The 20,960-nt window shown below is 45.1% G+C and overlaps 1 protein-coding gene and 4 non-coding genes across 5 annotated transcripts in view; 2 read left to right on the top strand and 3 right to left on the bottom strand.

Annotated features, from left to right (window-relative positions):
• LOC105181335 (putative uncharacterized protein DDB_G0277255) overlaps nucleotides 1–20,960 on the bottom strand; it is a 228,730-nt gene that overhangs the window by 196,446 nt on the left and 11,324 nt on the right. The window lies entirely within an intron of this gene.
• On the top strand, nucleotides 6,476–6,549 carry TRNAN-GUU (transfer RNA asparagine (anticodon GUU)). The gene has a single exon. It is a non-coding gene; the product is annotated as a tRNA-Asn (tRNA).
• TRNAK-CUU (transfer RNA lysine (anticodon CUU)) lies at nucleotides 7,055–7,127 on the bottom strand. Its single transcript has one exon. It is a non-coding gene; the product is annotated as a tRNA-Lys (tRNA).
• On the top strand, nucleotides 9,106–9,177 carry TRNAD-GUC (transfer RNA aspartic acid (anticodon GUC)). The gene has a single exon. It is a non-coding gene; the product is annotated as a tRNA-Asp (tRNA).
• On the bottom strand, nucleotides 9,628–9,709 carry TRNAS-GCU (transfer RNA serine (anticodon GCU)). The gene has a single exon. It is a non-coding gene; the product is annotated as a tRNA-Ser (tRNA).

Here is a 20,960-nt window from a genome sequence, read left to right as displayed (position 1 = left end):
ATGACGTCATAATTCAGCGGGCCCCCGTAAAGCCCCCAGAAATCCCCTCTCGCCTCCCCTCCTTCCATTTCACGGGCGGTTCTCCGGAAAGAATCGTGCGCCGCAGGAAGGCGACGAGTTTTCGGATTTCGCGCGAGAGAGTGAGAGTCGCGCTCATCTTGTACGCTCTAACCGGAGCTTATAGCTGTTCTTCTTCTTCTTCTTCTTCTTCTTCTTCTTCTTCTTCTTCTTCTTCCTCTTGTTTTGCTTCTAAATTAACGAAGCGGGAAACCATTCTGTCGATACGATCGAATATGCATGGCGCTCGTTATTCCGTCGGAACGGAACGCGCTCCTCGTGCGACCAACAGTTGAATGAATATTTCATCGGGAATGCCTCGGGGGAGGGAGGGGGGGTGGTGTGGATAAAGTATTAAGCGCGACTTCCGATGCTTGGGTCGCGTAAGCGGCGGCAAGTAGAGCGGAGTTTCCGCAAATCGTGCGCCGAAAATCAGAGCGCCGCCGGCAGGGAAGGCTCGGTTTTGCGTGCTCGCGCCGAACTTGCGTCGCTCGCGCTGCGTCGCATATTTGACTCGATCGAGGTGGAAATATTCGAGAGAGAGAGAGAGAGAGAGAGAGAGAGAGAGGGTAACAAGTAGCGAGATAAAAAGGAAACATAGGAGAGAACAGACTCACTCCGCTCGGCGGAGCAAAGTAGCGCCTCGAACGGATACTCGGAAAATCGCTCGGAAATCGTCGCAGCGAGTCTCGGCGAGACTCCCCCTCGACACACATCGGCAAAGGAGCGAAACGTCCGAAGGGTGCACCGGATGCACTTTGACGATACACCCCCACCACCCGGGAAGTGGGCGCAACGGGATCGCGGAGACTTCGCCGGCGCTTTCGCTCGAGAGCGCCTCGCCGCCGCGGCTGCGAATTTCACGGTCAATCGAGCCGCTTTCCTTCCACAATTCTCCCTCCTCCCCCGCCCATCCCCCTCCCTCTCTCCGTCTCTCTCTCTCCCTCTCTCCCTCGCCCTTCTCGATTTCGGGCACACGTGTGAACGCGCGTACGACACGCGGACCAGAACAATGTATGATTCATTTCACGGCTCGTTAGCGAACCGCGCTCGGACTCCGCGCGCCGCGCTCGTTCGTTCGTTCGGTCGCGCTTCGCCGAGCGTGCCGGAAGAGAGAGAGAGAGAGAGAGAGAGAGAGCGCGCGCGCAAAAAATGCCGCCCGAGAGCTTTTCGAGCTCCTCCTACGCTCCGGCTCTCGGCAACGACGACAACGACGACGACGACGACGACGATGGCGGCGCGACGGAGGGAGCACACCACTAGCCCGGCACCTCGCGGGCGTCGTTTAAGCCCGAATTACACACATGCTACCTACCTACCTATCTACCCACCTATCCAGCAGCCTCGGCCAAGTAACCCGACTATGTGCGTCGCGACTCGTTTGGGTCAACGCGTGCTCGACCGCCGTTCTCGAGCGCGCGCGCGCGTGTGTGCATATGGCGTGCATGAAAGTCGGGGCATCCGGCTGCTGGAGTGTGTAAACCGAACATTACGAGATACCAAACACATGTCTACCTCCCTGCCCTGTCTGTCCACATCCCGGGGGCTCCCGGAGAGATTTTCCCTTTTTATCTAACGACGTCGCGCGAGCCAACTGTAGCTCGTGATCGTTGCGTCTCTCGAGGCCGATGCTGTTACGACGTTAATCATCACGACGAAAGATCGCAAAAAAATTAAGCTGCTAATTTCGGTGGATATCGGCAGCCGAGGGATGATGATCCCTCGGCTCGGCTTCGATCCCGGCGTGCCGCGAACAAACGGCGGCAATTACGCCGCCGTTTACCGCGGCTCCTCGTTCGAGTACGCTCGGCGAAAGAGACAGCGAGAAAGAGAGAGAGAGAGAGAGAGAGAGAGAGAGAGAGAGAGAGAGAGGGAGAGAGAGGGAGGGAGGGAGGGAGGGAGGGAGGGAGGGAGGGAGAGGGAGAGAGAGAGAGAGAGAGAGAGAGAGAGAGAGAGAGAGAGAGAGAGAGAGAGAGCGGGAGAGGAGGGCTGCTGCCCCGCTGTGTTGAACGACAACGTCAAACGCGTCGTAACGCGCGCGAGAAGGGTGCGCGCGTCTTTGGATGCCCGCCGGCACCCTCGCATATTTATTTCATCGGGATCTTTTGCGGCGTGCCGTCCCTCTCTCGCGTGTGACGACCCTCGAACGCGCCCGCGGCCTCGCACACTCCACTGCAGAGCTCCGACTGTTCTCTTTTCTCTCTCTCTCTCTCTCTCTCTCTCTCTCTCTCTCACTCTTTCTTCATCCATCGCCAACTAGTCGCGCGTGCGTTCTCTTTCATGTGAGTACGCGGGCGGGGGATCGTGCGTCGGCTAAAAGGTGCGGGACGCGTTGAAATGAGCATCGGTAATTCGCCGTGAAACTCGGCCTCCTGAGTCCCCGCGCGCAAATTCGCGACACGTCGATCACGGTTACTTGGTTAATCGCCCCCAATGAGCACGATGTGTGCGTGTCGGTGACGCGCAAAGCGCTCGGCTTTGCGCTCGAGAGTTCGAGCGGCGATGGAAAAGCGGAGCTCCAAGTTCGTTGGAAGCGATTCATTCTCATTCCACCGATTGTTCCCTATTGTTCTACGTCCCGGCACGTTCTACGTCCGTACATTATCTGCCCAGGTGCTGACGTACAACTGGATCGGTCACGATATCCTCGAGAAAGCCGTCAGAAGTTTTGCGCTCACCCAATATACGCGTGTCATCGTATATATTGCCTAAGTAGCAAAGAGAAAGCGCTGGCGGGTGTCAGGAAGATTGTATTCGCGACACAAGGAGCATCATTACGCGCGACAGGGGGCATATTGTTGTGATAGATTCTACAGCCAGTATTCAGTTAGGAATACTCACGCGGTTGAATATCTCTCCGATACGTTACGTTCGATCTGAAATTCGATAATTGTATTGGGTCGAGTAAAAAGTAATCTCGTATTTTTAGGTGAAATTCAAAGACAACATTTTCGTATTAAAAATGCCTTCAATGAAATGCCTTTAATGTATGCATCATTTTGTTCGATAACTGTTCGTCATCTTTCAGGCAGATTAAAGATTCCATCCTCTTAGAACTTTCCAGTTTTCTGGGCGAAAAACTGCTCAAGATGCTATTTGCAGGCTTCCAAAGAAGTGAAACACCTAAAAACAAATAACTTCAAAACGAGCGGAGTGTCATTTAAATTTTCGAGGATTTTATTCTTATATATGGCCTCGTGAGAAATCTTCTAAGATTAAGAGGAAAATATTATAAACACGTTATTCTTAAAGTTAGAGGGATTATATGTTATATGTATGATACAAATCTGATTTTAATATAAATTTCCTCTTATACACAGATTATCTAACCTTTTTTTAAGAGGATTATTATTTATTCTTACTGCTTATACTAGTTGATTTGAAAAAATTATTATAATGTATAACAAAAAGTAATATATATATATATATATATATATGTATATGTACTTCTCGCTCCAGTTCTACAATAAGTAAGCACGAATGAAATAAGATTATCATAACAGATAAATTTCCAATCAGTTTTGTTGTGGACTTCATAGCTACAAAAATGTTCATTATAATTGTATGAAATTGTGTGAAACACAGTTGAAAGAAAGAATATATTATTCAACTTCTTGCGATAGATTATAAATTGTATTTGACCAAATATGGGTAAATTATCTTCGTTATATGTTACAGCAATACCATTTTTAAAAACACGTTCCAAATATTCTGACCCATCAGCATATGATTATTTTTTCATTCATGTCTGGAGGTAGAATATAACTGAACAAAGAAGCCGACATTCAAATCAGCATATTCCTTTTCACAGAGGAAAATTACTTGATATAAGAGAAAATCCTCTTAAAATAAGAAAAACAGTTAGCATAATATCTAATAAATTTTAGATGAATGGTTCACTTTAATCGCTTTATCGGAAGAGGAATCCTCTTTCTGTAAAAGGCTTCGCTTAGAATATGAGACTGTGGAAAAAATCACTTTACACAGATAGAATACCTTTTTCGGGTGAACTTTTTCTATTGAAGGAATTCTGCAGAGACCTGAGTAAGTGGAAGTCTAACGGCACTAGGTCAAGCGAATACGAAGGATGAAGCAGGACATCCCTCCAATAATAATTTTTGCCGGGCTGTCAAAAATACGTGAGGTCTAGCGTGTCCTGGTGAAATATGACATCATAACGATTGTCCAATTCTGGACGCTTCTCATCGATTACTGCCTTCAAACAGTCTAATTGGGAACAATACTTGTTGGAATCAATTGTTTGGTTTTGCGAAAGCAAGCAGCTCGTAGCAACACGATTCTTTTCCAATCTCACCAAACGCACAGCATGATTTTTTACGTATGGATGTTTTGCTTCGGTGTGATTTGCAGCGCTATATCTCGTTTTCCCAACGATCTTTCGCGCTCTTTGTTACACGCGATCCACTTATCCGTTTAAAAAATGGAACGTTTCACATCACAATAATTCGAGCAATAAATCGCAGATGGAGACGCGCGGTCCATCAAATATTTTTCACTCAAATTGTGAGGTATCCAAATATCGCAGCGAGATACGTAGCCAAGCGTGTGCAAGTGACTCACGCCACAGTCTTTTGAAATACGTTGATTATCTCTGTGATCTCTCGTGTCGTATAACGTGAGTTATTTTGTCTTGTCAATGTCTTGATTTGGTCGTCATCAACCACCAATGGCCTACCTGAGCGCTCACCGTCTCGACATGTCGTATCACCGGCATGAAATTTCGCAAACTAGTTTTGGCACACACGTTCGCTCACGGCATCTTCTCCGTACACAGTACATACATATCTTTTCTTGGTTTGTGTCGTATTTTTCCCTTTGCGAAATTAGAGAAACATCAAACACCGCTTGTTTTGCTCCACTTGCTTGTTTTACTGTCTCGCCAAATAAAACTCACTAGACAGATTTCGACAAATAACAGCTCAAAATACGCGGGAAAACTTAACCTTTCAGAAAAATATATGGCGTCAGATATTGAGCGAAGATTGCACTAAACACTTTCGCTTAACGCCATACATCTGCCCGCAAAATACGAAATTATTTTTTACTCAACCCAGTAAAAATGCTGTCTGAATTTTAGCGCTTGTTGCGGCTGAGAGGAGAGATGTCTGATGTAAGGTAGGTTATACCCTACATCGTGATATAATCAATTTATCCGTTTGCATCATCTTTTCACTCTCTTCCCCCGTCAAAGTTAATTACGTATCTTATCTAGTGAAAGGATCCCCGTAGCTCTCCTACCAGCCGCTACTTCTTTTCCCCAGCGACGAGAAAGAAAACGAAATGTTCCTAACGACTCAGACGCATCAACGGATCCCTTAACAAGCGGTATTTTATTGTCGCGGCAGGACTCGTTTTAGCTCGAAAAGATGCGGTATTACAGGTAACCGGAGGGAAAATCGCAACCGCCGGTATTGTGTCCTTTCTTACCCTTACTGCCCATTGTCGCCCATTGTCGTTCTTGGCTGGTCAAACCAGACCTGGCTAGTCAACGGACGAAATCGTTTTCGCGAGTCAAGCGACTCGTCGAACCGCTCGGAGAAAAAGCGAAACGTTCCCCGAAAAATTGCTTTTAGACTCGTCGCGGCTGCAAATGGAAGGTCCTATGATTCGTCTCGCCCAAGTTGCGCCGTGACCGTAAATTTCGTGCGTAAATTCTCAACTTGTACGGCAGTTTCGAGACGATGTACACGTCACATACTTGTTCACAATTTCATTCGTCCCGTATACCGCAGCATATCGACGTACGTGTAGAGCCTTTATCGGCCGATGTAACTTCGATTTACCGTCTCTCCGGAGAAAAACCCACCTCCGAGATCCGGGAGAGAACGTTCGAAGGGGACACGAAATTCTATCCGCCGATAGATCCAAAGATAGAATAGCAAATCTAATAGCAAATGTATATCGACGTCGCGCTTGGTGGGATGGAAGAACCTTCCGCCGTTAACCGGGACGTCTACATCGTGTTATTGCGCAATGAAAGACGCGGAGAACACCGTGTTTGAACAATCGCGCTTGTGACCCGCCGACTTTCCCCAGTTGCGTTCGTTTGCTTTTCCCGCGAACCTTCGGCTGCGCGAGTGCTCGGATCTCTCTCGCGGTATAGATATAAGCTGTTTAAAGTCAAACTATCGAAACGCAATAAATTACAAGTGAAAATTATTTTTCGCTACTTCCCTTTCAAAGTAATTTTTTGATAAAAATAGTTACGAACAGCTAGATTATTAATATCTCAGATGATTGTTTCAAATGCTATTTTGAAGTAGTAGATTTAGCCATTCGTGACATGGAGTCATCGAGCACTCGGGATGTGCGATACGAGCATGAACGAGCGCTTTGATCTCGTTATCGCACGATTTTGTATCTTACACTGGTTTTAAGAAAACGCGGTCAACAGATCGCCTCCGTGGCGCAATCGGCTAGCGCGTTCGGCTGTTAACCGAAAGGTTGGTGGTTCGAGCCCACCCGGGGGCGAGATTTCTTTTTGCCGCCATGAATCAAGTGATCGTAGAAGAAAAGTGGACGTTCCGCGTGAAATTCATGTCACGACTTGATCATCCATCTGCACGTCGTTGATGATAAAAATATATCACCGACTATTTTTGCGTGAAAAAGATACAGGAATGTATAAATATATATATATAAACTATGGTATACGCCGTACTCGTATTAATAGCGCAAAATGTGCTTCTCAATTCCTTAAAAAATGCAATAAATTGAATAAAACGTTCACAGAATAAAAATAAGATTTCTAGACGAAAGTATTTATCAGTGGTGCAAAACCGTACAAATCTACACATTTCTATACTTGTATTGTTTTTTGTGAGCAGTACATAACATAAGAAGACTCTGATGTGGGAAGCGAAAATGAAGAAGAAAAGTATATTTTCAGTGACAAATAAACGCGGTTAATAGGCGAATCTTGAAAATGATAACGTTTTAAATAAATTCTCGATATATGTAAAAGAAAAAAAAGAATCGCCCAACGTGGGGCTCGAACCCACGACCCTGAGATTAAGAGTCTCATGCTCTACCGACTGAGCTAGCCGGGCTGTTGTGACAAGAGCTGTTTAATAAGGTAGAACTGTGACCATTGCTCTACACATGCATTTTTATCGCAATTGAGATAACACTTGTACACGTACGTATGTCGCTACGCTATTTCCAAAAAACTTAAACTTTATGAAATTTTTATCATGGAAACTTTGATAAGGCATCGTCTATGTTTTCAAAAAATACTCCTCGATGCCTCCTCGAGACATCAAAAATCGTTATCTGCAATATTTGTTGTAGCAAAATGCGATTCTTGTCAAAAGTTTTAAACACGCGGTGAATGGAACCATTGAATTAATTCCGCAGAGTATCTCTCGCCACTCTGTTTATATCTCATGTTGCTTAAATATGCAGGACAATTGCATACTCTAGAAGACCGTAAAGTAGCACGCAGAACCGGCAGAGAAAATAAAAAATCATGGTCGGCTAAACTCAGTTTTATCGTATGTAATAAATTCCTCCTTATCGCGCGATATGAACGCAAGGTACGTATGAAAAAAGTACGTAATAAGACCATAAACGGACCGTAAGTGGGACTAGTTCGCTAGACACTCGCTAGATAATGAATGCAACGAGTGTCGCGGAATTACGGATCATAATACCGTTTCACTGCTCTATACACGGTGTCACGGAAACGTGGAAATATCGAGCGTGTGCAAAAGGGAGGGAAATCGAATTATCAATAATTCCCGCTGCGATGGCAGCAGAGTAGCCGACGAGCCAATAGTTGTGACTTATTTAAATCCACCTGGTCTATTTTGCAAAACTCTCAATTGATCAATTCGAGAGAGATACGTTTTCCAAACGTTTCCACCTACGATTTCTCCCTTAGCATCGCCCAACAGAGCTAAATTCTCAGTCGAGCGAGAGAACAAACTTATCCGACCGGCGCAGACCGAGACTGCGCGTGTTATTCCTTGGGACACCATGTACACATCAGTAACGACACGAGCGAAAACGTAAATCGCGCCTAATGCGCAAATTGCTATCGCCGCCCGCTTTTAAGCACTCCGCCAGCTTCGTCCGACCAACCCCCGCAGGCGTTTCCTATCGGAAACATGTGAATTTACACTGAGCCACCAAGAATGCGAGCAACAGTAAATTCGGGGCGACAGTAAACACTGTGGTTGGTGAGTGTGTAGTGTGTGTGTGTGTGTGTGCGCGCCCGCGTATACCGAGAATAATCGATCCGCGCCACCATACCGTATATAACTCCCCGTTGTCTTTTTGGCGCGCGACGCGCTTTTAGAGGGTCCCTACCTTCGTGTATCTAACGGTGCTCTCTAGCCTAGAGTTACCGCATCTCGCCGAGGGAGATAAACACCGGTTCGTGAAAGCACGCCGGGCTCTAAACCTCTCGGAACCATGGAGTCGTGACATTATCGATTGTCGCGGAGCGCAAGAGTCATCGGCCGTAGCGTTTGAGCTTTCTTACGCCGAGTCGGATTCAATTTGTTCGACTCGCGGGGGGAGGTGCACTCAGGAGGAAATTACCGAGTCCGTAATAAAGTTAGTTAGTCATTAATTGCATTCGTCCCGAGCCCGTCCGTACTTCGCTTCGATCTCTTAAATATTCGAAACTCGCCAACAGCTCGATATTCTACTCGGAGGGGTCTAAATTGATTAAAGGATTTGTGAAGTGAAATTAAAGTCGCGAGAAGCGTGTCCTCTCACGTGTATCCAAAGAAATTTAATACGAAACCTGCAGGCGCGGCCGTGCCTGTATTAAAGATGACTTCTGAAGAATACAACGGGATTAATTAATTAATGTAATTAAAACGCGCCGGATGTTAGCAAACTTTTCTCGTCTTTTTTGCGCAGTGTACCTCAGGTAAAAATAACAGTACGACCTTGTGGAGTTTGTGGAGCTCGAGGTCTCCAAGAGGGTCATCAAGAAGAGTGGCGATTAAAAATTTCTGCAGCAGTATATATAGTGTGTCCCTTTACTAGGGCTGCTAGAAATTTCTTAATCGTGTCTCCTCGATAGTATAGTGGTTAGTATCCCCGCCTGTCACGCGGGAGACCGGGGTTCGATTCCCCGTCGAGGAGGAATGTTCCTTTTTGCTCGAAAATACAATGCAAATACAACGCGTGGAAATTGCACGCGAGATAAATTGCAGAACACTGTTAACCTCTTGTGTGTCTGTTTGTAAAAGTCATTTCGCCTAAAGTTTTATTTCATTTATATCTTTCTATGCTTCCGACCAATACGACCAATGTTTAAGTCATTACGGTGCTGCAACTAAAATATTACACCCGATACACTCGTTAATGCCCGATGCTCTTCACAATTTTATGACGTGGATATTTAACAATTACAAGTTAGATGCATACAACTTTCGGAGAATTTAGACTTGGAGCATGTCGGAAGAAGTAAATTGCTTGCTTCCTTTCGAAAGTATAAATGCAAAACGCGATAGATGATATGCGATATAAAAAATTTACTCATTCGTAACAATATCGCGCATGTCACAATCGTTTCGTAAAAAAAAAAAGAATCGACGAGGATGGGATTCGAACCCACGCGTGCAGAGCACATTGGATTAGCAGTCCAACGCCTTAACCACTCGGCCACCTCGTCCTCCCGTGCATTTTTGTCCTAATATAGAGACTATAATGCATTCGCAGTTGCAACTGGCATCGAGTCATTTCTCGGCCGTGTCTCATAGTCTTTCAGAATTGTTTCTTTTAATCATGACACGCAATCGTCATGTTGAAAGTAGTAACTTTTGAAGAACATGGCGAGATGTGGCACACGATATAAAATTTAGATCTACGATATAATAATATGCGCGCCTCCAAATTAATAAACAAAAATCAATAATAATAATTCCGGTCGTTCCCACCTACGTGAACACGTTCCCGCTCCAGGTGTAAAAAAAAAAAACACCGTATATATAAGCGGAACGACTGGCGCCGGTGCGTCGTGCATTTCCGCGCCATAAGTCAACGCTCGCGTTATCTAAGATTCATGATTGGCCACGGCGAGATAAATAATGCTTCGTCGCGGCTTCTCGTGGGTGAGCGCGCGCGCTATCGATAAATTGAAAGAAACGACGGCGTGTGTAACACGGCCCCCGGTAATAACTCACTTAGGCGTGATTACCGGCCGCGGTCACGATTAAGCCGAAACTTTTATTACGAAAGTTTCGGCCGATCTGAGCCGAGAGAGGCGAGAAAGGCAACACGGCAACGACGCGCGCGCCGATTATTACGCAAACACACTTTGCACGGCACCGTGGGTGCCGAAGTCAAATTGCTGCCCGAGCAGACGCGATAAATTCGCGATCACGATGAAGCCACCCTGAACGAAACAGGTGCGGCGTTGTAGACGAAAGTTGCGCGTGGAGATTTTGCAGTCTTAATTGAGTCTCGTTTTTAACACGTGGCCGTGGCGAAGAGAGAGACTCTCCGCGCGCGAGACACTATCTTGCTTTGCTTTTTCTCAAGATAACTATTATTCGGACTATCAGAAGATCCGAGACGGAGTAGTCAAGCAAGCCAGCAGTCTCTGCCAGCGAGACGCTACCGAACGATCGCCGAGAAATGATTAGCGGCTGGTGGAAGCGGGTACTTTCACGCCGCTCGTGTCGGGCCCCTCTTTAATCCCGAGACCTCGCGATAGGTCTGCAAAGTCGTAATTATTTTTTTATGAGGCATATCGCGCGTGATGAAGGCAAGTGAGGAAAGTTCTCAACGCTCGCCAGCGTTTCACGTTTCCCGCGGGCGCGTGCCGTAATATCGGCTTATTGCCGAAATATACGGGGAATGTATTTAATATTCATGCTCCATTGAATCCTGAATTGCGATATTGCGATAAATATTGCGATGAAAAACAGCAAAGGAATGTACTCACATGTACTCACAGGTACACGGTGAAAAGAAGAGGCGCGTTCTGTAAAAAAATAATCGCCTTCACTATTCGCATAGTGATGCGTAATGAATATCTACGTATGTAAAAAATATGTATGTAAAAAGATAGTAAAAGATGTAAAAAATATATAACTTTAATAACATTATTTTTAATTCGATGGTAAAAAAAGCCGAATTATTCCAGAACTCAACTTAATCATTATTAATTACAATCACTCCTCCTCGCATCCCCAAGAATGTTTCCTCGCACTTTCAGGAGGTGCGAGCACCCCCCCCCCCGGATTGGGAACCCCTGCTCTAGAGGATATACACTTTCGTAACTTCGGGTAAGTGTGAAACTTTGTCGAAAATTGGATCAACTCCAAAGAAGAATCTTTTTATCGTCGCGGAATCCATCTGTTGTCAGAAAGATGAGAAAAGTTGTAGAAAATGAAGGAAAATATTTCGATTAGGATGATTCGTTTTTATTGTCTGGTTTAAGTGAATCAGTTTTTCAGAGAGAAAAAAAACCCATAAAACTAAATCACGCTCCTGATATTTCTTGATAAACAAATTTTTTTAATAGAATAAAACACGATGAGTCGATATGAGAGACAGTTCTGACGAATCACGTGAGCCGGCTCTCGATTAAAACGCGGAATGCCACACTCCGTCGAATTCGACAGAGGCGCAGTCGAACGCACGCCGGGGCGCCGGGGGCGGGGGAGTGAAAGCAAGAAGAGACCGCCGTTTCTGGTCAATTAACGTCGGTATAATTGTCTTGTCCGTGGAGCTGACGAGGGTACGCGCGCTGCGAGGCGGCTCCGCGCTCCGTAATCGTATCAGTGTCGGTGCATTCATCGCCGGATTGAATTGCGATTACTTCGGGTTGATAAGCCAATTATGTCGCTCGTCATCGATCGCTGACCGATTCCGCGGTTCCGCGGTTCTTTTCTTTCATCTTTTATCGCGCGCTCGATCGACAGAATATCTAACGTCTAACATCAACGATATTTTTATCCGCTCTAAGTGTACGAGCGATGGAAAAAAGTCCCGATCGAAAGAAGAAGCCCGTTTCACTTTTGGATCAGCGAGCTGAGAGGGGAAACCACCCGCGCTTCCATTTCCACGCCAAGCACTGATTTCAGAAAATTTCTTGAGTGCTGCGACGAAGCCGCAGCCGCAACTGCGTTAAACGCAAGAAAGCATCACCGCGCGGCGGCGCACAGTGGAGCCAGATGACATTCTTTGCTTGAAAATTCTCTAGAGACCTGAATTTCCAACCGATCATCGACACCAATGGATGATCCTGTCCGGAATAAATGCCGAAGAGATCTGTCTTGTCAAAATTAACAAAAAAATTGTGTTCTCGAATTAGCAGCCCCAAAAGAGGAAAAATTATCGCTTAAACGCGAGAAACTTGCGAAATACTCATTATTCGACACTTATTTCTATCTAGTAGCGACTAGTAGCGTATTCAGCGCATTGAATGAACTATGAAACCAATCAACAGACACCTCGAGAGATTTATCGATCTTGAAGCAGAAACCCATTGACCCAAAACTCATATGCCCAAGATACAAAAACATCAAATATAGACCCGTTAAGTACCGTAAAACCGAGGGATTTTGAGTCTTAAGTCCATCAACCTAGGAATCTATCAATCCGAGAACTTTTTAGCTCGTGGATGCATGAAGCCTCATATATATTAAGAGCCCCAAATAGTCGAAAAACCGAATCTAGCCATAGCTCGGAAACCTAATAATACTCGACTGAATATTCAGTTATAAAACATTAAGTTCGAGCCTCGAAACTTTGAAGACAAACCCTAAAACCCATGAACCCTGAACCGACAATTTTTTTCAAAATTTCGGCTAGACAGATCTCTTTAGAACTTATTCAGGATCAACCTCATTCATTGGTGTCGATGATCCGTTGGAAATTCAGGTCTCTAGAGAATTTTCAACCAAGAAATTTTATCTGGCCTCACTGCGTGCGGCGGTCGCCTCTGGGTCGAGCGCAGCTCGGCGAGAGCGCAAGCTGCGCCTGCTTTCCGTTCCGAAGAGGAATTTTTGCAGAGAACGTCTTAGAGATGGATGGTCCGGGGGCGAGACCCGGGACGTTTACATAAGAAAAGGACCAGCACGGGGCGACGGGTGAGTAAAAAGCGCTGCTTCCTCGCGGAGAGCGCGATCTCTCCTCTCTCGGAACGGCGCGGATTCGAAAGTCCATCGCGGGGAATGCGCCGCGGCGAGCCCTCTCGTGATCTCGTCGTTCCCTCGTTCGTCGCCGGAATTCGACTCGATATCGTGGAAATTCCGCGGCAAGGCAAACAGCGAGGCATTCGCCGGGGGAATTCCGCGGGACGGAGATGCGCTCGCGATGAAATCGAGGCTGCGTCGAAGCGACGCGCGCGCGCGCGCGCGCGAGCGCGAGCGAGACGACAGATGTCGAGCCCGCGGGAGCCGCCCGGCGGAACAGGTGCGTTTCTAATCCCGCGTCCTGCGAGAACGCATGCCGCCATGAATAATGCGGCCGCGCATTATCGCGCGCTGCGCACGACAGCCTCGGCACGGAGATCGATCCGTGACGTGTGACGTCTAAATAATTACGCAGTCGCGCGCCGAAACGCAAAGGTGCAGTCGAGCGTGTCGCGAGGCAGACGGACGGCCAGACAGACGAGGCGCGGCTTTATTCGAAAAAAGATATTCCACTTAAGTAAAGTGAGATTTTTCCCATAGTCTCATATCCTAAGCGAAGTCTTTTTTAGAAAAAGGATTCCTCTTTCTCGATAAAGCGATTAAAGTGAACCATTCATCTGAAATCTGAGATTATTAGATGTTGTTCTAACTGTTTTCCTCTTATTTCATGAGAATTTCCTCTTATATCAATTAATTTCTCTCTTATGTGAAGAGCAATAGAGTTGATTTGAATGTCGGCTTCTTTTGTTCGGTCATGCTCTACCTCCAGACATGAACGAAAGAATAATCATGTGCTCATGGATCAGAATATTTAGAACGATTTTTGAAAAAGATATGTGCATCCAAAAAAAAGTATTCCATTTGTAAAGTGATGATTTTTCCTATTGTCTCGTATTCTAAACGAAGCCTTTTACAGGAAAAGGATTCTTCTCTCGATAAAGCGATTAAACCATTCAACTAAAATTTAGATATTATTCTAATCTGTTTTCCTCTTTTATTTCAAGAAGATTTCCTTTTACATCGATTAATTTTCCTCTTATATGAAGAGAAATATGTTGATTTGACTGTAGGCTTCTTTTCTTTCAGTCATGCTCTACCTCTAGACATGAATGAAAAATAATCACATGCTCATGAGTCAGAATATTTGGAACGCTTTTTAAAAAAGATATGTGCGTTGTTGTAACATGTAAAGAAAATAATTTACTCACATTTGGTCAAATTTATAATCTATTGCAAGAAGTTGAATAATATATTCTTTTTCTAACTATGTTTCACACAATTAGTTATAATGAACATCTTTGTAGCTATAAAGTCTATAACAAAACTGATTGGAAATGTATTTATTATGATGATCTTATTTCATTCGTGCCTACTTATTGCAGAACTGGAGCCAGAAGTATATCTGTATACTTTTCGCTATACATTACAGTAATTTTTTCAAATTAACCAGTATAAGCAGTAAGAATAAAGTACAGTAAGAATAAATAATAATCCGCTCAAAAAAGATTAAATAATCTGTGTATAAGAGCAAATTTATATTAAAATCAGATTTGTATTATATATATAATGTATAATTCCTCTAACTTTAAGAATAATGTGTTTATAATATTTTCCTTTTAATTTTAGAGAAATCCTCTTGAGACCGTATATAAAAGTAAAATCCTCTAAAATTTAGATGATTGTTCTGAAATTACTTTTTTCTTTCGAGTGTTCCATTTTAAGACGGCTTTTTTCTCTTTCTAATTATTCGCCTTTTCCTTCCTTCTCGTCGATTTGTCGCCCCGTTCGACGCAGCGTCCCGAGATAAAGATCCGCTCTTCCTTATCGCGGCGTGTTTCATTTCAGATGGCCATTGTTTTATTTGGTTCTTTATTCCTTTCAGAGATACTCGAGGCCTACAGAAAGCAGGCGATCTCGTCTCCTCTCGATCGTCGCTTCGCGACGCGACGCGACGCGACGCGACGCGAGAGCGAGCGCGCGGGATTCCTTAACGAGAGGCTGCGTTCAGACGTAAAATGCAAATGATAGGTAGTCCAATTGAGCCGTGTTACAATTAGCCCGGCGATCGATTCGAATTAGCGGACTGCGATCCGACGAGGGATCGTTTAAAGTGGCAGCTGCGCTCCTTCTCGTCGCGGCCCGCCAATGAAACGCTCGAGTGGATGTTTAATGAATACCCGTACTCGAGATCGTTAAATGCGCCCGATAAATCTGACTTTCGATCAACCTCCCCCGGAGCAGTCGGCTCATTTTTATTTGCCCCGCACAGCGCTTCTCCGCACGAAGGAGGAAGAAACGGTGACTAATCGACGTCATTTAAACGTCGTCCGCGCTCGTACCGATGTGTTAATCGGACCCGTTCTCCGATCGACTTCGTGCGCTCGGATTTAATCCGTCCTCGCCGCCCCGCCGTCTCCCCCCGCTCCGCGCAAAAATGACAGGAATTTTAATATCGCGAGCGAGCGGTGCTCCTCTCTCGATCGACGCGCGTAGCCGCCGCCGTCGAGCGCGAAAGGAGGACCCGCGCATCTGAGATGATCGAACAATTAATCGCGGTTAAACAGCCAATCACTTTTAGATATCGCTCTTAATAGTTCGTGATAGTTGGTAATAGAGGAGAATGCAAAAATCGTTTATCGCCTGAGCTTAATCGCGCTTGGGGGGACAAGAGCGAGCCGAGAGGCTCGCACGCGCTGCTTTCTCTCGTCCGTCCGACCGGCCGGCAGTACGTATTATTGCTCCAAATCCTTCAATTATCGAGACGCACTAGAACGCGTTGCTAATTGCAAATCGCCCAGGCACCGCTTTCCAGCGTAATTGATTTTCTGTTTCAACGCCATAATTCCCACTTGTGCGTTACTCGAAAGCATGAAGATCTGAGAACGCGATAATCTACAGAAGATGAAAAATCGAGAGAGAGAGAGAGAGAGAGAGAGAGAGAAATGAAGTTTAATAATGCCCTGGGAGATTTAACCCCTTAAAGAATTTGTAGTCACTCAATTTGCCTGATACTTTTTGAAATATTTTTGATAATTTTTAAATTTCCAAAAGTCAACAAGTTAACAAAAGTTAGGATGCTATTGTAACAGTATATTCTTGAGACCAAAGAGAGTGAAAAAGTCTAGTATCACTTTCTCTCCCGACAAATAGCCACCGAGATATCGTAATTCAAATCTTGAAGAAGTTAGGTTAGGAAGAAGTTACCAAGGTTCCTTAAATATCTGAAAAATATTAGGCAAATGAAAAAATATCTCAGACAAAAGTTATTCAAATGAACTGATAGAAAAAGATAATGTAATAAAAAACGGGGCTTTCCATTTAAGAAAAGTAATGATCAATGAATATCGCGAAAGTGACGCCATCTGTAAACAAAACGATATCGCTGTTTCATGGCTCCCTTCAAACCAAGCAGCTTTTGTCTGAAACTGTTTCTCATCCGATCACTTTCTGCGATGTTGATGGGAGTGCACAATTGAAATGGGACACTCTGTATAAGTTACAGTGTAATATAATATAGAGAGAGAGGGAGCTTCCGAGAACCGTACTTTAAGAGATCCCGAGATTTTCGTAAAAGCGCCGATGGTGCGCATAAAAGCGGTACAAGCTGCGCAATAAAAAAATTCCTCAGCGAGCAGACTTAAGAATGTATACCCGCTGCAACGTCCGGTGGGTGCAATTCGAGAAAGTTCGCCGACTTGCTCTTCCTCTCAACTCTTATAAATTTGCATACACCGGTGGGAAATAAGCAGCGTCGCGTCGCTGCTTCGGCAGCCGTTAAACACTCCGTCGCGGAGCGAACCGGGAGTATTTTCGTGCTATAAGATGACGATCTATCCTGGCCGCATGTGCCACTTGTCGCACATCTTCACGCCGATCTTCACGCTGTCGAAAGCGCGAACGCGCCCGTCTCGGCCCCCCTCTCGTCTCTCGTCTCGCGTCTCGGCGTGTCGCGCCGCGCGCTCTCGGAGAACGATGATATCGCGATAATTGCTCGACGCTCGAGTAAACGGATTCGCGCAAACTCCTTATAAGGCACGGCGGGGGGGTGGGGGGGGGGGCTATATACGCACGCAGCTTTGTGCGCGGCTTTGTAACATCGTACGACGCGCGATATCTGCGCTCGATCGGGCGTCCCCCCTCGCCCGCGATTGGCCAATCGCGCCGTGGAACCGGCCCGGCCCGGCCCGGCGCGAGACACGTCGGACGTGTCTCGTTTCGAAATTGCGTAATTGAAATCGCACCGATGTCTGATAAAATTTTACGCTCGCAATTCGTTCCGTAGTGAGGTGATACGTCGCGCGCGCCCGGACTCGTACATATCCACATTCGTCGATCTCTGATAACGCGCGTGCTCATGTAACGCCAGCGAAATTTTCGACTCGTTTGCCGAGCTTGTGTCTACAAACGTGGACGGCTGTCTACGATTGTTATTTACGAGGTGATCGGGCCGAGATAGGGCCGCGAGATTGTTTTAATTTCGCGATAATCGCGCCGGCTGGTGCGCGCGCCTCTTGAGCGCAATTTGTCAGTCTCGCGATAAATCTCATTACCACATTGTTTCGCGTCGCGATAAGTGCGTCGAGACGGATTATTTCCACAGAGATAACACCTCCGCGATCACGTGACGCGCGATACTTTCGGGATACCTGCGGAGCTCGCTGGTCGGTAAAAATTATTTAATCCCCGCCGCGAGCGTGACTAGCGTGATCGTTAATTCGGCCCGTACGCACGTACGAACACGTTCAGAGGTGAACATTGTATCGTCGTAAAGTAACACCGTTACCCTGCCGTCGCCGTGCGTCGTTATCGTTTCTTTCGCAATACTGCATTTTCCCGAGCGACTCCGCCGCGCCGGTTGCGAAACACGCAGCCGAGCACCACACGTTCACGTAATTTGCGACGCGACGCGCCCGTCGCGATTCCACGCAACGACCATTTCCCTACGCGCACGCGGATTGTCGCCGCTCACGTGTTGCACTCTCTCGATCATAACATCTACGCTCGGACTATTTCACATTGCAAATCGCGGACAATACGTGCGATCGAGAGAGGTGCCCATTCGCACCGCCTGCGCCTGCGTCGGCGTAGCGTAGGAGAGAATCATTTCCATGTATGCGCATCCATGGAAATTTGCTCGCTCGCCACGAAGACGTAAACTCCGTGGGGTTCATCGAGCGCCAGCGATGACGGGTGACGGGAATTGCAATTCAATGCGCGCGCGTCGTTTAACGTCCTTTGTGGCACGTATTTTTCAGGAAATCCGAATCACATGAAAATTTATATACCGGGGTTTCTGGGCTCGCTGATGACGAATTCGTTGTCGGATTTTCGAAATTCAAGATGCAAGGACGCAAAAATGAAAAACCGCGATCATTTCGGTGACATCGGTGATTCGTAATCGTCGACCTTGAAAGCTAACCAAAGTACAATCTCAGCTGATCATAAAAAAATTTTATGATCCACCGTCTTGGAAAATAAAGTTTAGAATTTGAACCTCAGATTCGTAATCAGCGACCTCAAAAACTAACCAGAGTACAATTTTAGCTAATTTAATAAAAATCCTATGATCCGCCATTTTGAATTCGCCATCTTGGAAAATTAATTTTGAAATTTGGACCTCAGATTCGTAATCAGCGAACCAAAAAACCCCCAAATCTTGATTTTGAGCAAAAAATTCACTCATAGTCCGTGGAAAATTATTTTTTTCTGTAAAAATGTGTATTTTTCGCACTTTGTTTATTTATAATAAAGGGACAACTTATGCAAAATACTTCTAAACCTTTCATATGTATGTTCCCATATCATATAAGAAGCTAAAAAACGCAAAAAACCCGACAAGAACTTCCTCAAATATGAAATATTTCATGAAAATGTGAGAATAAATAGGTGGTAAATGTATAGACCGCTCAAAAGAAATATGGCATAGATAATTTATTGCCGAAAATTGGCCAACTTTGACTGGCGATTACTTCGCGAAAAATTATTGTGGACTAATGATATTTTTTTCAAAATGAAGCTTGAAGTCTCTACTTAAAGAACGTATCTCCATTTTTTGTATACGATGCACCCCTATCCCAGTAACCCCTGACATCTGAGGGCATGTTTGGTGTACTGAAAATTGCAAAGTTTGACGGAATGCACGGACGTGGACAATTTTTTTCGGGGACGCCGTTCGCATCGTCATAAAGTTCAAATCTCCCCCTTCAATTTGAAAAAAAAATGGAGTCGCTACAATTTTTTCGCAAAGTTACCCTTTAAAGTAGCCCTTCAGAAATATCGTTGTTTTTGACCTTCGGGCCAAGTACCGGCCGGCGCAGCGGATTAAATGACTGGAAATCATAGTGGAGCAAAAATATTTGTTGACACGGGCACGCGCAAACACGCGCGCATGTTTTTCGGGCTTCTGGCTCGTGTTTTGACGATAGCCAACATTCCTAGCATCGGCAAACAAACTCTCTCCGTATTCTCCACGGCTCCGGCTATGATTTCTGTTTCTTGCTCTACAATTGTTCTTGCTGTCATTGCTTTTTCTCTGCTTTCTTGCTTTTCATGACATCAAAATGCGACCACTGAATCAAATCCAGCATGGGCGAATCATTGCGCTTATGGGCGAAGGTTTCTCGCAATCTTATGTTGCAAGACGGCTTGGGTTAAACCAATCAGTGGTTTCTCGCATTTGGTCGCGTTACCGAGAAAGCGGACATTTACATTATTTTTGAAGGGCTGTAACTTTGCGAAAAAAATTGTAGCAACTCCATTTCTTTTTTCAAATTGAAGGAGAAGATTTGTACTTTATGACGATGCAAACGGCGTCCCCGAAAAAAATTGTCCATGTCCGTACAATCCGTCAAACTTTGCAATTTTCAGTACACCAAACATGCCCTCAGGCGTCAGGGGGGCGTACTGGGATAGGGGTGCATCGCATGCAAAAAATGGAGATACATTCTTAAAGTAGAGACTTCAAGCTTCATTTTGAAAAAAAGAAATTAGTCTACAATAATTTTTCGCGAAGTAATCGCCGGTCAAAGTTGGCCAATTTTCGGCAATAAATTATCTATGCTATATTTCTTTTGAGCAGTGTACTTACCACTATATGCCTCAAAGGGTTAAGAATCGTCGAGATTTCGGTTTTGTCCATTCTCGCGCGACGAGGCGCGCGCACTGAGACAAAGACTTCTGTTGTCACAACAAATGAACGTTTGCTGTCTGATATTTAAATGGGGGAACAAATCAAACAGTTACCGCAACAAATCATTTTTCGTTATTTGCAATTCCAACAAGTATGCATTGCTGGAGATACATATCATATACAGGGTGTCCCATTTCAGACAAAAGTTGTTCAAATTAATTGGTAGAAAAAGATGATATAATAAGAGATTGGAATTTCCATTTAAGAAAACTGATGATCAGTGAATATCTCGAAAGTGACTTCATCTATAAACAAAATGTTATCGTTTTGTCTCATGTCCTCCTTCAAACCGAACAACCTTTGTCTGGAACATTTTTCAATTTAACGCAGTGTCTCTGAGATATTTGAGTGGATCCTTTGAAATGAGATATTCTGTATGTTTGTTGGATTCTACTAAACTTGTACTAAAAAGAATAGCAACGTCGTAATAGCGTAATATATAGGGTGAGCGGGATTCTTTTGGAAACGAAAAATTGTGAAGGTTCATCAGATCAAACTGAAAAGAAAAGTCAAACACCATTTTGCAAAAATCGCAATAGTTATTAAGTTATTAATGATTGAAAATGATCGCATCCAGAAGCTCTTTTAGT

The sequence above is a fragment of the Harpegnathos saltator genome, unplaced genomic scaffold (genome assembly GCF_003227715.2).
Source record: "Harpegnathos saltator strain DR-91 unplaced genomic scaffold, Hsal_v8.6 scaffold124, whole genome shotgun sequence".
In the NCBI taxonomy this organism is placed as follows: Eukaryota; Metazoa; Arthropoda; class Insecta; order Hymenoptera; family Formicidae; genus Harpegnathos; species Harpegnathos saltator.
Note: the sequence above shows the minus strand (reverse complement) of the source record. Positions and strands in the feature narration are given on the sequence as shown.